Source organism: Nannospalax galili, unplaced genomic scaffold (assembly GCF_000622305.1).
Source record: "Nannospalax galili isolate Female #2095 unplaced genomic scaffold, S.galili_v1.0 scaffold1402, whole genome shotgun sequence".
Taxonomy (NCBI): Eukaryota; Metazoa; Chordata; class Mammalia; order Rodentia; family Spalacidae; genus Nannospalax; species Nannospalax galili.
Window position 1 is genome coordinate 132,865 of NW_008348453.1, and position 12,584 is coordinate 145,448.

A 12,584-nucleotide genomic window follows, 5' to 3' on the forward strand; every position below is an offset into this window, starting at 1 on the left:
AGGCCAGAACCTGCATGCTATGCTGTATTGACATTTCTTCTGCTAAATTAATCAGGTCATCATTTGCAAATTCAGTCTCACTCAAAATTTCAGGATAGGGGTAAAATATAGACAAATCTTTTGCCAGAATGTAGCACGGAAGGTCTGTAGTGCAATTCCCAATAGAGTTCTTGTTTTCAGCGAAACCTCATGAGCACAGTCTAAAATAACGACCCCACTTCTGGTTCAGATTTTTACAGCATAAAAAAAACTGTTACATTGTATTTGTGTGTGTGTGTGTGTGCGCGCGCACACATGCATAGGAGTGCATGGAGGTCAAAGGAAAACCTGCAAGAGCTGGTCCTCTCCTTCTACCATGTGGGTTCCTGGGGTCAAACTCAGGTCATCAGGTCTGGCAGCAAGTGGCTTTATCCACTGAGCCTTCTCACATGGCCCACCAATGTTTGTGTTAATTTTATAACTGTGACTACAATACCTGACAGAAACAACTTAAAGGAAGAAGGATTTGTTTGGGCTCAGAGTTTCAGAGGGTTTCAGTCAGTCATGGCAGGAAAGGCCTGGCTGAGTAGCTCAGTTCATGGCATGGGGAGCATGTGGCAGAGGCTGCTTGCACCACAGCAGGCCAACAGCAAGCAGACAGAAGACAGGAAGTGAGCAGGGGAAACATACTCTCTAGACCCTGTAACTCATGGGCCTACCTCCACCAGTTAGGCCCCATCTCCTCAATGTTTTGAGAACCCCCTCAAATAGGATCACCATCTGGGACTAAGCATTCAAAACATGAGCCTGTGGGGAACACTTCAGATTCAAACATAACACACACTGTGTGTTCTAGTTGCAATACCAACTTGGGGAAGAAAGAGTTTATTTGGTTTACATCTCCTGGATAACAGTTCATCACTGAAGGAGGCCAAGGTGGGAATTCAGGGCAGGAACATGGAGGCAGGAGCTGAACACAGGCTACGGAGGAACACTGCTTACTGGCTTACTCCCCTGGCTCAGCTTTCCTTCTTATACAACACAGGCCCACTTGCCCAGGGGTGGCATCACCCACAGTGGGCTGGGCCCTCCCACATCACTCAACAATCAAGAAAATTCCCCACAGACATGGCCACAGACCAGCCCAATGGAGGCAATTCCCCAACTGAGGCACCCTCTCTCCAAGTGTGTCAAGTTGACAACTGAAGCTATCCAGCATACTGTGTTATGATAACATTAAACAGTGATCATGCCAATATCTGAGGGAAATACATCTGAAAACATCCAGGATATATCTATGTGGCAGAGCATGGGTGGCTTATTCAGGCAACAGGAAGAACCCTGCTGGGTGGAGTATGTAGGGAAGGTGAGAGAAATGGGTGCCACTGCCTCAGGGGCACACCAGTGTCCTCCTCCTGAGAGGGATTCATCCATGCCTGTTTGGGGCTGAGGAAGCAAAGGTTGATCAGGATGGTCAGCTAGAAGGCAAGCATCCAGGCAAGAGTAGGCAAGGCTTCAAGGGAGCCAGGGAGGAGTGGATAGAAAGCTCTGATTGCAGATATACTTTGAAAGTGAAGCCAGTAAGACTTGCTGATTGGATGTGGGGTTTGACAAAAAGACAGAAATCAAAAATTTTGTCCTAAACAATTGGAATATTAGAGCTGCCATTTACCCAAAGCAAGAAGACTCAGGAAGAACAGGATAAAGAACCTAGGCTATCAGGACCCTCAGTTTTGAGGATACTAGACCCTGGACAGACATCTGAGTAGCACATTGAAGATACATATCATAAAATGGCCTGAATATAGCAGTTCTCAAAATGTATAACTGGCAGGCTGTAGAGATGACTCGGCAGTTAAAACTGCTTGTTGTAGTTGCAGAGGACCTGAGTTCAGTTCCCAGCACCCACATGGTGGCTTGCAACCTTCTGTAACTCCCATTCCAGAGGATTTGATGCCCTCTTCTGGCCTCCATGGGCATTGCACACACGGTACACATACAAGCAGGCAAAACACTCATATACAAAACATAAAAATAAATCTATATAAAAAATGTATAACTGAGAACCACCAAAATGTAGACTTTTAAAGTCAGGTGTCTGGAAGAGACCTCCAAGGAGAAAGTGTGAGAGAGAGGGAGAGAGGGAGGGAGGGAGAGAGAGAGAGGAAGGAGGGAGAGAGAGAGAGAGAGAGAGAGAGAGAGAGAGAGAGAGAGAGAGAGTGTGGCTGAGACTGTGCCAGAAGAGGTCAGGGAGGGAAGGAGAGAGCAGGAAAGGAGACGAGGGAGTGGCTTAGTGTGGCAAGAGGCAAAACCTGTGACAGGGGTGTCCTGGCCAGAGAACAAAACATTTCAAGGGTGAAAGCTTAGTTAGCTCTGTGAAATGCTGCAAATAAGTCAACTAAGGTACGGGCTGAGAATCGACCTTTGAAATTGGCAAGTAGGAGTTGCTGATGACCTTGACAAGAGCTGCTTCTCTGGAGTACTGGGAGTAAATGCCTGATAGCAGGGTACATGTGTGTGTGTGCAAGCAGAGGAAGTGGAGACTTCTCCAAGGAATTCTTCTATAAAAGGAACAGAAAAACAGAGTAGACACTGGGGAGGGGTTGAAGATGAAGCTTTTTTTAAGGTAAAAAGCTGTTAGACTGTGTGTATGCTGACCAGAACAATGCAGGAGAGACACGAACTTGGTGATGCAGAAGGAAGAGAGAATGCAAGGAGGAAATCCTTGAGGAATCATTCGAGAGGGTGGGGTCAGGTGCATAGAACCGGCCTTGGACAGAGCAGCAGAGTCCCTCTGAGTCATAGGAGGAAAGTGGCTTATATAGGTAAAAATACCAGGTCTGGGATGGGAACTTCAGGAAGTTTTCTTCCGATGGCTTCTGTTTTTCCAGAGCAATAGGGAAGCAATGTCCTCAGTTAGGAAGGAAAAGTAGAGAGACTGAGGTTGGAGGAAAGAAGAGAAGATGAGAATTTATCATCATCCCAGGGCAGGGGAGAGAGAATGTGTCCCCTGTGTAATATAGACTTGCGGACTTGCAGAACTACCCCAGGTCTGTGACAGAAAAGGCAAGGTCACTTGGGGTGTGTGCTGGTTATGTTTCTCAGTGCTGTGACCGAATACCCAACAAAAGCAACTTAAGGGAAGAAGGGTTTATTTTCGGCTGGTTATATTGTGTCCTGATCACATTGTCACATTGTACCCACAGCCAGGAAGCGAGATGGTGCTAGTGCTCTGCTGGCTTTCCCTTTTTTTCTAGAATTCTTATTCAGTCCAGGACTTCAGCCCAAGGAATAACACCACCCACTTTTAGGGTGGGTCTTCCCTCCTCAGTTAAACCTCTCTCTGGAAACACCCTCACAGACACTCCCAGAATTACATCTCCGAGGTGATTCTAATCCAGTCAGGTGGACAGGGACTGTTTGTTTTCCTGCCATTCCCATGCCATTCTAGCCATTCAATCTTATTTTAATCGTTGGTGTGAGGCGTGAGGTGGGGAGAAGATGGAGACGGAATAAACCGGGACTGGGGATTTTTCCATGCAAAATGATAAAATGAGAGTGGAGCCAAGGAGCCAGGCTGTCACAAGGGTGTGGCTGTGAAAGGCACAGGATCTGACAGGCTATAGAGGGAGATGGGACAGGGGAGGGTGGGGAACTCCACGGGAAAGGTGATGAGATCCATGGATTTTAGGAACAGTTGCTGGTATACTAGAAAGGCTATGTGGAAAAGACAGGAGGTGGTTGGCAGATGACAGCACAAGGAAACTAGTCAGTCAGGAGATACAGCTCTAGGTAAGTCAAGTCTTAGACTGTAAACCATGGTGTGATCCTGAGGTAGGGCCTGCAGAGTAATGCTAATTTCAGTCCTATCTGAAGCACGTGGTTAACTTTCTGAATCAGAGGTCTAAAGATGATGCTCTAAAAGCCCTGCTAATCAATAACAGAGCTGGAGTTCAAACCCAGGCTTCCGATTCAGCGCATCACTTTTGCAGTTATATCACACCTGTGCCTTTCTGCACTGTTAGGGGAAAGGTATCATTATGGCATGCGATTCCTCACAGCCATTTGGAGTGACAGATAGCAATCACTTCCTTTCCAAAGCATGATCATATTTATGAAAGGAAGCTCAGAACTCTGTTGCCCAAACTGGTCGTGGATGCTGGGCAAACAAAAGATGAAACAGCCCTGCATCTCACGCACTCCTCCTCCCTTTGCCTCAGACCTGACCACTCATTGAAGCAGCCGTGACTTCTAACATGAGGATCTTGGTCCTGAGGGAGATGTGGGGCACTTGTTTTGTTTTTTTAAAGACAGGACCTCATGTAGCCCAAGCTGGCCTCAGACTCACTATGTAGCCAAGGCTGACCTTGAATTCCTGATCCTCCTGCCTCCACATCCCAAGTGCTGGGATTCAGATTTGTGCCACAGTGCCCAGCTGGCCGGGCCATTTTGAGACGGTGGTAAGAGCAGAACAGTGAATGTATATGCTCAGTCAGGAATATATTCATCTATCTGGCACTAATACACTCAATAGAAACCTACCAGGTGCATACATGGCTAGAATTCCAGGGAGCTCTAAGCTAGAATTCTTGCTGACTCTAAGCTAAAAAACTGGTAATTCACCCTTTCCATTCTATGGGCAAGGACCTCTCTTCTTGTAAATAATGCTGCTTTTGAATGGGTAGATGAAGCCTTCTTTACAAGCCTCTGCAGGGAAGCTGCCCATTCCCATGATTCTAGTCACTTCCAGCCTTCTTGGGACTTGGAGCCACTGTAAGGAGACATAAGGATCTTCCCTGCTCCTGGTCTGATCTGCCATCACCAACCTCCTGGACTTGCCCCAGCAGCATTCAGAGCATTGCTGAAGCCCCATTGAGCCCCAGTGATCCTAGCATTTGGAGGGATAAGGCAGGAGGATGACAAGTTCAAGGCCAGCCTGGACTAAATAGTGAGACCTTGTCTCAAAAGGAAAAAAAAAAAGGAAAGCAGGGAGAATGAAGGGTAGATGGAAGCCCCCGACTCAGTTATCACCAAGAAATCAGTGCATGGGGTAAGCTAAAAATCCTTCCCACGTGGCTCTCCCCAGAAGACCAGAGACTGACACCAGGGCAGCATTTCAAGGTCACAGCTTCTAGAGACTTCTCCCTCCCTCAAAGCCAACAAAGCTATACAAGCCCAAGGTATTCCAGGAAGCCCTGAGGAAGAGCTTACTAGGCCTCGGAAGTCCCCAACCACACCACCCTGAAACTCCAGTAAAATTATCTCAGAGAGTTACCACATCAGATTCATTGCCCAAATTCATGAAACCATTTCCTCTAAAACTACTGGCTCTACCTTGCCACTTCTGACATTTAAAAATGATGTCATTAAGAATAATGACATTTAAAATCTAATCATAAGTGGCAGGCACCACTTAGACCTGGAAGGAGACCACGTCCTGGTGTGTGCAGGTAGGCCATGTTGTATAGCTGTGACAAGCACAGTCAGCTGCCCACACAGTATTACTGTCTTGTTGCTGCTACAAAATATCTGGCAAAGGTAACTTGAGGAAGGAAGGCTTTATTCTGGCTCATGGTTTCAGGGCATCCCGCCCATCATGGCAGGGAAGGTAGGGTGTCAGGAGCAGGAGACAACTGATCACACCATGTCCACAATCAGGCAGCAGGGAGCGATGAATGCTTGTTCCCAGCTTACTTTCTCCTTTTTATTCACTCTGGGACCCGAGCCCATGGAATAGTGCCGCCCAGTATTAAGGTGATTCTTCCCACCCCAACTAACCTAAACTAGAAGATCCCTCACAAATATGCCCAGAGATCTGTTTCCATGGTGGTTCTAAATCTCATCAAGTTGACAATCAAGATTCACCGTCTACTATTCACATGCAGTGTAACCACATAGCATTCCATGGACCGCCGTGGTTCCTTACCTCTGGAGCAGCCAGGCCTAGTCAAAGCAGCCCTCTGCAGGCCTGGCAGGAACTGCCACATCTGCCCCTGAGGAAGACTGTGTCCATGCAAGCGGCCACAGGTAATAGGCCAGATGCCTGTCGTGCTCCCCTGCCCAGCCCTGCCTCCCTGGGCCCTGAGCAGTGGGAATAGTCACTTCCACTACATTCTTGCTCTCACCAGGCCATGTTAGGAAAGGAGCAAACCAGGTGGAACCTGAGGCTCCTGTGGTATTGGGGCAGCTCCCATGCAGAAATCATCTTGAGGGAGGCACCACTTACATCTGGAAGGAGACCGTCTCCTCATGGGTGCAGAAAGCCCATGTTGCATAATGTTGTCACAGCCCGAAGTCAGCTGTGCCCTCTGAACAAGTGTCCTTTCCTTAAGGTGGGGCCAAAGGCAGGGCTGTCAAAGCATCACAAGTCTTCAGGGGGAAAAGGGACTAAGACTAGAGTAGAGCTGGGGAGCTGCCCTCAGACCTTTCTGCATTTCCCTGTGCCCTCACAGTGAGCGCTAATGTCACCACTGCATGCCTCAAACGAGCAATTAAGATTGAATGACCAGAACGCACTCCAGTGTACAAACCCTACAAGGAATGTGTGGCTGTGGCCCTGGTGGCAGCATTCCCTCATAAATTGTGCTTTGCATGCTAAGTAGACTTGCTGTTGTTTGAGGCAGAAGGACAATAGGTCACTTGTACCATGTGCCATTGGGTGCTATTGATTCTAGGGTTTCAGAGTGACCTGGTGTAACTTAGAGGCAACATGCCCATCTCTCCTGGTCTGTCTTTTACTTTCTCAGGAGCCCCATTTTACTCCAACACTGCACAGAGCTGAACTCATTGTTTTCCCAAAATAAAGTCTCCAGTGCTGGAGCTGGAGAGATGGCTCAGCAGTTTAGAGCACTTGGCTGCTCTTGCAGAGGACCCAGGTTTGGTTCCCAGCACCCACACGGCAGCTAACTACCATCTGTAACTACAATTCCAGGGGATCCAACGCCCTCTTCTGACATCTATGGACATTGTATGACAAGGGTACACTTACATAACGCAGTGCAGGCAAAACACTCATGCACATAAAATGCCACTTAAAAAAAAAAATCTCCAGTGCTTTCTGAGTACGTAAGGAGTAGTTTTCTGAAGTCATTTAAGTGGGGGTGACATGTTCAGAAAGTAGCAGCTTTCCTGTGGGTACAGGTAGAGACTTTTAACCTGCTCCCTCTCAGGATAGTGCAGTTTAATAGACTTCCTACACAGATACACCCCAGCAGTTGATCAAACCTTTGGGGGTCAGCACTGAGCTTCACCGTGTAACACTCCAATTAAAGAGACAAGTAAGAGTGAAAAACAGAGCATGTTCTATCCAATGAGGCCACCTTGGGAAGAGTAACAAATAAAGGAGTGCAGTGTCCCCGAAGCCATCTTGGGAGCAGTGACATAATTATGGTTTAGACTTAAATAGGGGGCAAGAGGTATGCATAATTAAGCAGTTTCTATTCAAGGTATGGTCTCGCCTGTCATTGGCCTGTCATTGTCTCATCTCTGGTCTGTCCTTCAAGGTGATTCAGGAAGTTGTCAGAATTGTATGAAGTCTTGAGCCCGACAAGATGGCTCATCGGGTAAAGCACTTGCCTTACAAGCCTGACAACCTGATTTCCATCCTGAGAACCCACAGTGGAAGGAGAGAACCGACTCCCAAAAGTTATCCTCTGGCCTGCACACGTGTGCCATGGTATAGTCATGCCCCATTCACACACGTATCACACACACAGCAGCACCACCACCACCGTCATAAGTTAAATTCTTATAAAGCGTTCTAAGCTGTGTGAAGTGTCTTCCTGGTAGGAAGGTCCTCCTCTGGCCTGCACCATGGGTTTATCCCTTCTCTTCCCTCAGCATGGGATTCCTAATGGGGACGCTTTAGGGGGTCCATTGCTTAATAGTTAGGTAACTGAGGTCTGGGGGGACGAGTGACCCTTTAGAATGCCTCCTCTCTGACCAGAGACGTTACACTGGCTGCTGTAAACATCCAGTAAGTCCTAGCTGTTGTGCCTGAGGTTTTCCTCTGTTCTAGCATTAGATTGTTTGCATTACTGGGTAAACATTCTGACGAAGGTCAATAAAAGCGTATTATGTTTTATGCTGGGTAGTATACTCCCAACACTCAGGCAGCTAAGGCAGGAGGATACCAAGTTAGAGGCGAGCCTGATCTACTCAAAGGCTAAGAATATAGCTCAGTGATGGAACACTTGCATAGCATATACAAGGCTTTAGGTTTAACCACCAGTGCTGGGGAAAAAAATGTGACTTTAAATCAGTTCTGAGCTTCAAACTGTTAGAACCCTGTTCTGGGTGTTGATTTCAGCTTCTGGCTTCACAAGACTCCTGGAGCCAAATAGCCTTTGTCAGGCAGTTTGTATAATAGGGACTTCATTGAAGGCCTTGCTGAATTAACTGGGGCTTCCTTTAAATAAAGACTTGTTTTTAGAAGCTCTCTTTTTTTTCCAGCAAGGAAAAAAAAAAAAAAACAATAGATTCCAAGTAATCTACAGTTCCCATCACAGCTTGTCACAAACACCTGGCTCCTCTTCTCAGACCAGAATGAAAACACACACACACACTCACACACACACACATTTACACAACACACACTCATATGCTCACACACACTGTCACTCAGACACACACACACACATACACATTCATACACTCACGCACTAATATTCTCTCTCTCTCTCTCTCTCTCTCTCTCTCTCTCTCTCTCACTGCAGGATACGGCCTCAGCCTGATGTTCCAAAAGTTTTTGCTGACAAACGTCCTCTCACTACAGTTATTTCTGGAAAGAAAAACAAATATTGTTTTCCAAGTGACAGCCTGTCTTCACAGCTTTTCAAGTGAAAGTCCCATTGTTACCAGCTATTAACCTAAAAAAAAAGCTTTTTGAAATTACTTTTTCATCTCATTTGACAAGAAAATGTAGATTTTTTTTCCCCCCTGGTCTTTGCTGATCAGTACGAAGGGTGATTTATTGATAGAGTTGATTTTCAGGTAAAGACAGAACTCAAGTCTCTGGTTAATATGTAGTTTGTTTTAATCTTAGAGTAAACTGTATAATGTTGTTTAGGCAACATTTGTTTGGTTTTTCAAAAAGAAGTTGTGGAATTGAGAATGTAGCTTAGTGGCAGTGTAGTGTGTATGAGACTTTGGGTTCAATCCCTAGCACAGCCTTCCTCCCTGCACCTAACACACACACACACACACACACACACGCACACGCACAAGCACACACAAAACAATTATGTGGCAAACAGTAAAGCAAATTAATGCAAGGATGGAATATTCAAAAACATCAGCTTTGGGGCTGCACACAACAAAGAAATATCTTAAATACTTTTCAAAATATTCTGAAAGCCAAAACACAAGGGCGCCCTTTGGGGAAAGACAGAATGGAATTTGGGAGGCAAAAAAAAGGCACATGGGAACTACCCTGTGCTGGACAGCTTCGGTGTCAACTTGACACACCTGGGTTGAGGGAGACTCAATTGGGGAATTGCCTCCATAGGACTGGCCTGTGGCCCATGGCAGTGGGGAATCATCTTGATTGTTGAGTGATGTGGGAGGGCCCAGCCCACTGTGGGTGGGCCTGTGTTGCAGGCTGAGCAGGGACCAGAGGAGCAAGTCAGTAAGCAGTGTTCCTCCATGGCCTGTGTTTCAGCTCCTGCCTCCAGGTTCCTACGTTGGGCTCCCTGATGAACTGTGAACCGGGAGATGTAAGACAAATAAACCCTTTCCTCCCCAAGTTGGTAGTGGTCAGAGTATTTTGTCACAGCAATGGAGAACAAACTAGGACAGACCCATTTCCTTTAAAATCACCAAGCAGAACAAAGCAGCATTCAACTTCAGACACTGACTTTACATAGTTCATACATAATAGTTTCACAAAGAAGTAAAGATATGACTGTTGTTCCATTTATTTTAAAAACTAATTATGCCTGGGTAATCTACTGCAGCCAGGCAGCCTTACTTGCGAGGGAGGAGTCTCTATTACTTAAAGAGAACCAATCTGACCCTAATTCAGAGAGCTTTGATGTCAATTTTATTCTATTTTGGTGGTGCTGGGGATGGAACCCAGGGTCCTACCTGATACAGAGCAAGCATCTGCTACTGAGCCACAGCTCCAGCCCCCTCAATGTCAGTTCTGGAGGGCGATTTGGAAAGAGTCATTCTTTTTCCCCCACGGTCTCCTAATCTAGCCCAAAATTTCAGCAATTTTTTTCTATGCATAATTTACATAACAATTTCACCCAAACAGGTCTCAGTTCTCTACTTTCTGCAAGAAAACTATGGACCTTCTCTACCCAAGAAGTGAAATCAAATTCATGGACATTTATGACATGTTTATCAAATGTTCCTTGTATTTTACACCCACTCTAAGTTCCTAGAACAGTTTAAGACGATGCACAAGGGGCTGGAGAGATGGCTTGGTGGTTAAGAGTGCTTGCTGCTCTTGCAGAGGACCAGAGTTAGGTTCCCAACACCCACACTGGACAGCTCATAACCACCTGTAACCAGCTCCAGGGGATCTGACACCCTCTTTGAGACTCTGCAGACATTCTCACACATATCTCACACATGCACACACACACACACACACACACACACACACAAATGCAATTCAAAGAAAGAGTGCATGAAAGACCAAAATGAATGTCATGAGGGGGTATCCATCAGTGTGTGGTCTGGGGCACCTGTTACAGAAACTGGTGGAACTTCGGTTTGGGGAGCTTTCTATTCCTAGGAACCAGAGGGTCACGTGGAGAACAGAAGGCCCAGCAGGCCCAGTCTATGGGCTTTTACTTTCCTAAACTAAAAGACAGATCAAGAGAATAATGCTCCAAAGTGGAACTTAATACTACAACCGATGTTCCTAAATTTTCTCATGTGGAATGAATGCTTCTTGTCTTTTTATTTTTTCAAAAACAATGAAAAACTGAGTTCTCTTTATATTAATTTTTCTTTATTCTCAAATAGGTAAAATAGAGCAGAGAAATAGAAAAGATAAACAGTGAAAGCTCTACTTCTAGACCCTGGCTTCCAACCACCCTGTACGTTTCACACCAAGTAATTATGTTTCAAAGTTTCATGAGGCAAATGTGAACAGTAGGGATACATATGATTATTATTTCCTTTCTTAGGAAAAAACTAACATTCACTTTTGCAGTTTTTTAACTTACTAATTAGTGTATCTTGGAGAACTTTTTGAAAATCAGACTTGAAGAATTTCTTCAGTCATGTTTACAACTGCATAATATTTCACTGTATAACTTCATCAAGTTTAATTTTGCCTGTGCCCTGTTGGTTGACATACGGGTTGTTTCTAATTCACATGTTATGCTGCAATGAACAGTCATGACATTTTTATAAAGTGATAAGTGTATCTATAAGGCTAGTTCCCACCAGGCATGGTGGTGCACACTTTTAATACCAGCACTCGGGAGGCAGAGGCAGTGGATCTCTGTGAGATCAAGGCCAACCTGGTCTACACAACAGGTTCCAGGCTAGCCAGGGCTACAGAGATACCCTAAAAAAGATATAAATACATTCATGATTTTGACAGATATTTCCTAAACACCTCCATGGAAATTAGACCAACACGAACTATATCTGACCATGTTCATTCTGGCTGGAATAGCACTTGGGTGAAAATGACGATCAGGAAGTTTTATTCTGTGTTTCTCTTGCTGCAGGTTTCATATGTTAAAGGCCATTTGTTCTTACTTGTCTATAAACTTTTCCTAATTAAAAGCATTTATCTTTTTCATAGCCTTCGACATTTATCTGTTAGAGTCTCTGCAGTTTGGATTTCAAATTTATTAATTTCTAATCTGTATTATGAATTCCATATATTTTTGACATTTCTCTCATTTTTGTCCTTTGAGCCTTTTAATTTGCAGTAACTTTGATATTTTAAAGTTTTGAAGTTTACTTAGAGAGGACCACCCAATCTAAAGCTGTAAAATAATTTACCCATGTTTTCTTCGTTCTTTTGCTGGATTTACTTTTGTATGTTTAAATCTTCAATACACATGGGGTTTATCTTGCTAGGTGATTTAAACTTAAAAAGATTAACAGATACTTAGATGGTTTTTGCAACAGTAATGCTAAAAAAACAAACAAAAAAAAACCAGCTATTCCCACTGCCTTGGGGTGCCACATTTTATGAATGATAAATTCCTGCCTTTATTGTCGTCCATGTCTGAATTTTCTCTTCTGTTCTATTCATCTGTGTATTTGTGTCCTAGTATCACTTTATTCTAATTAGAGAGGTTTTAGATATGGTAAAAATTGGTGGGAAATAAATTACTTCAGAACCTTGTCACGAAAAGCAATATAGACCAATCTAGCCTTGTACCCAGGACAATCTTCTTGCTTCTGCTTCCCAAGTGCTGGGATTTATAAGCATGAACTACCAAACCTGGCAGGGTTTTGTTTGGGTTTGTGGGTTTCTGGGGGTTGGTTTGTTTGTTTGTTTGTGTGTTTGTTTGTTTGTTTTTTGCGGTTCTGTGGCTGAACCCAGGACTTTGTGCATGCTAGGTAAGCACCTTACCACTAAGTTACATCCCCAGCCTTTCAAAAATTTTTCAAAATTTTGAGACCAGGTC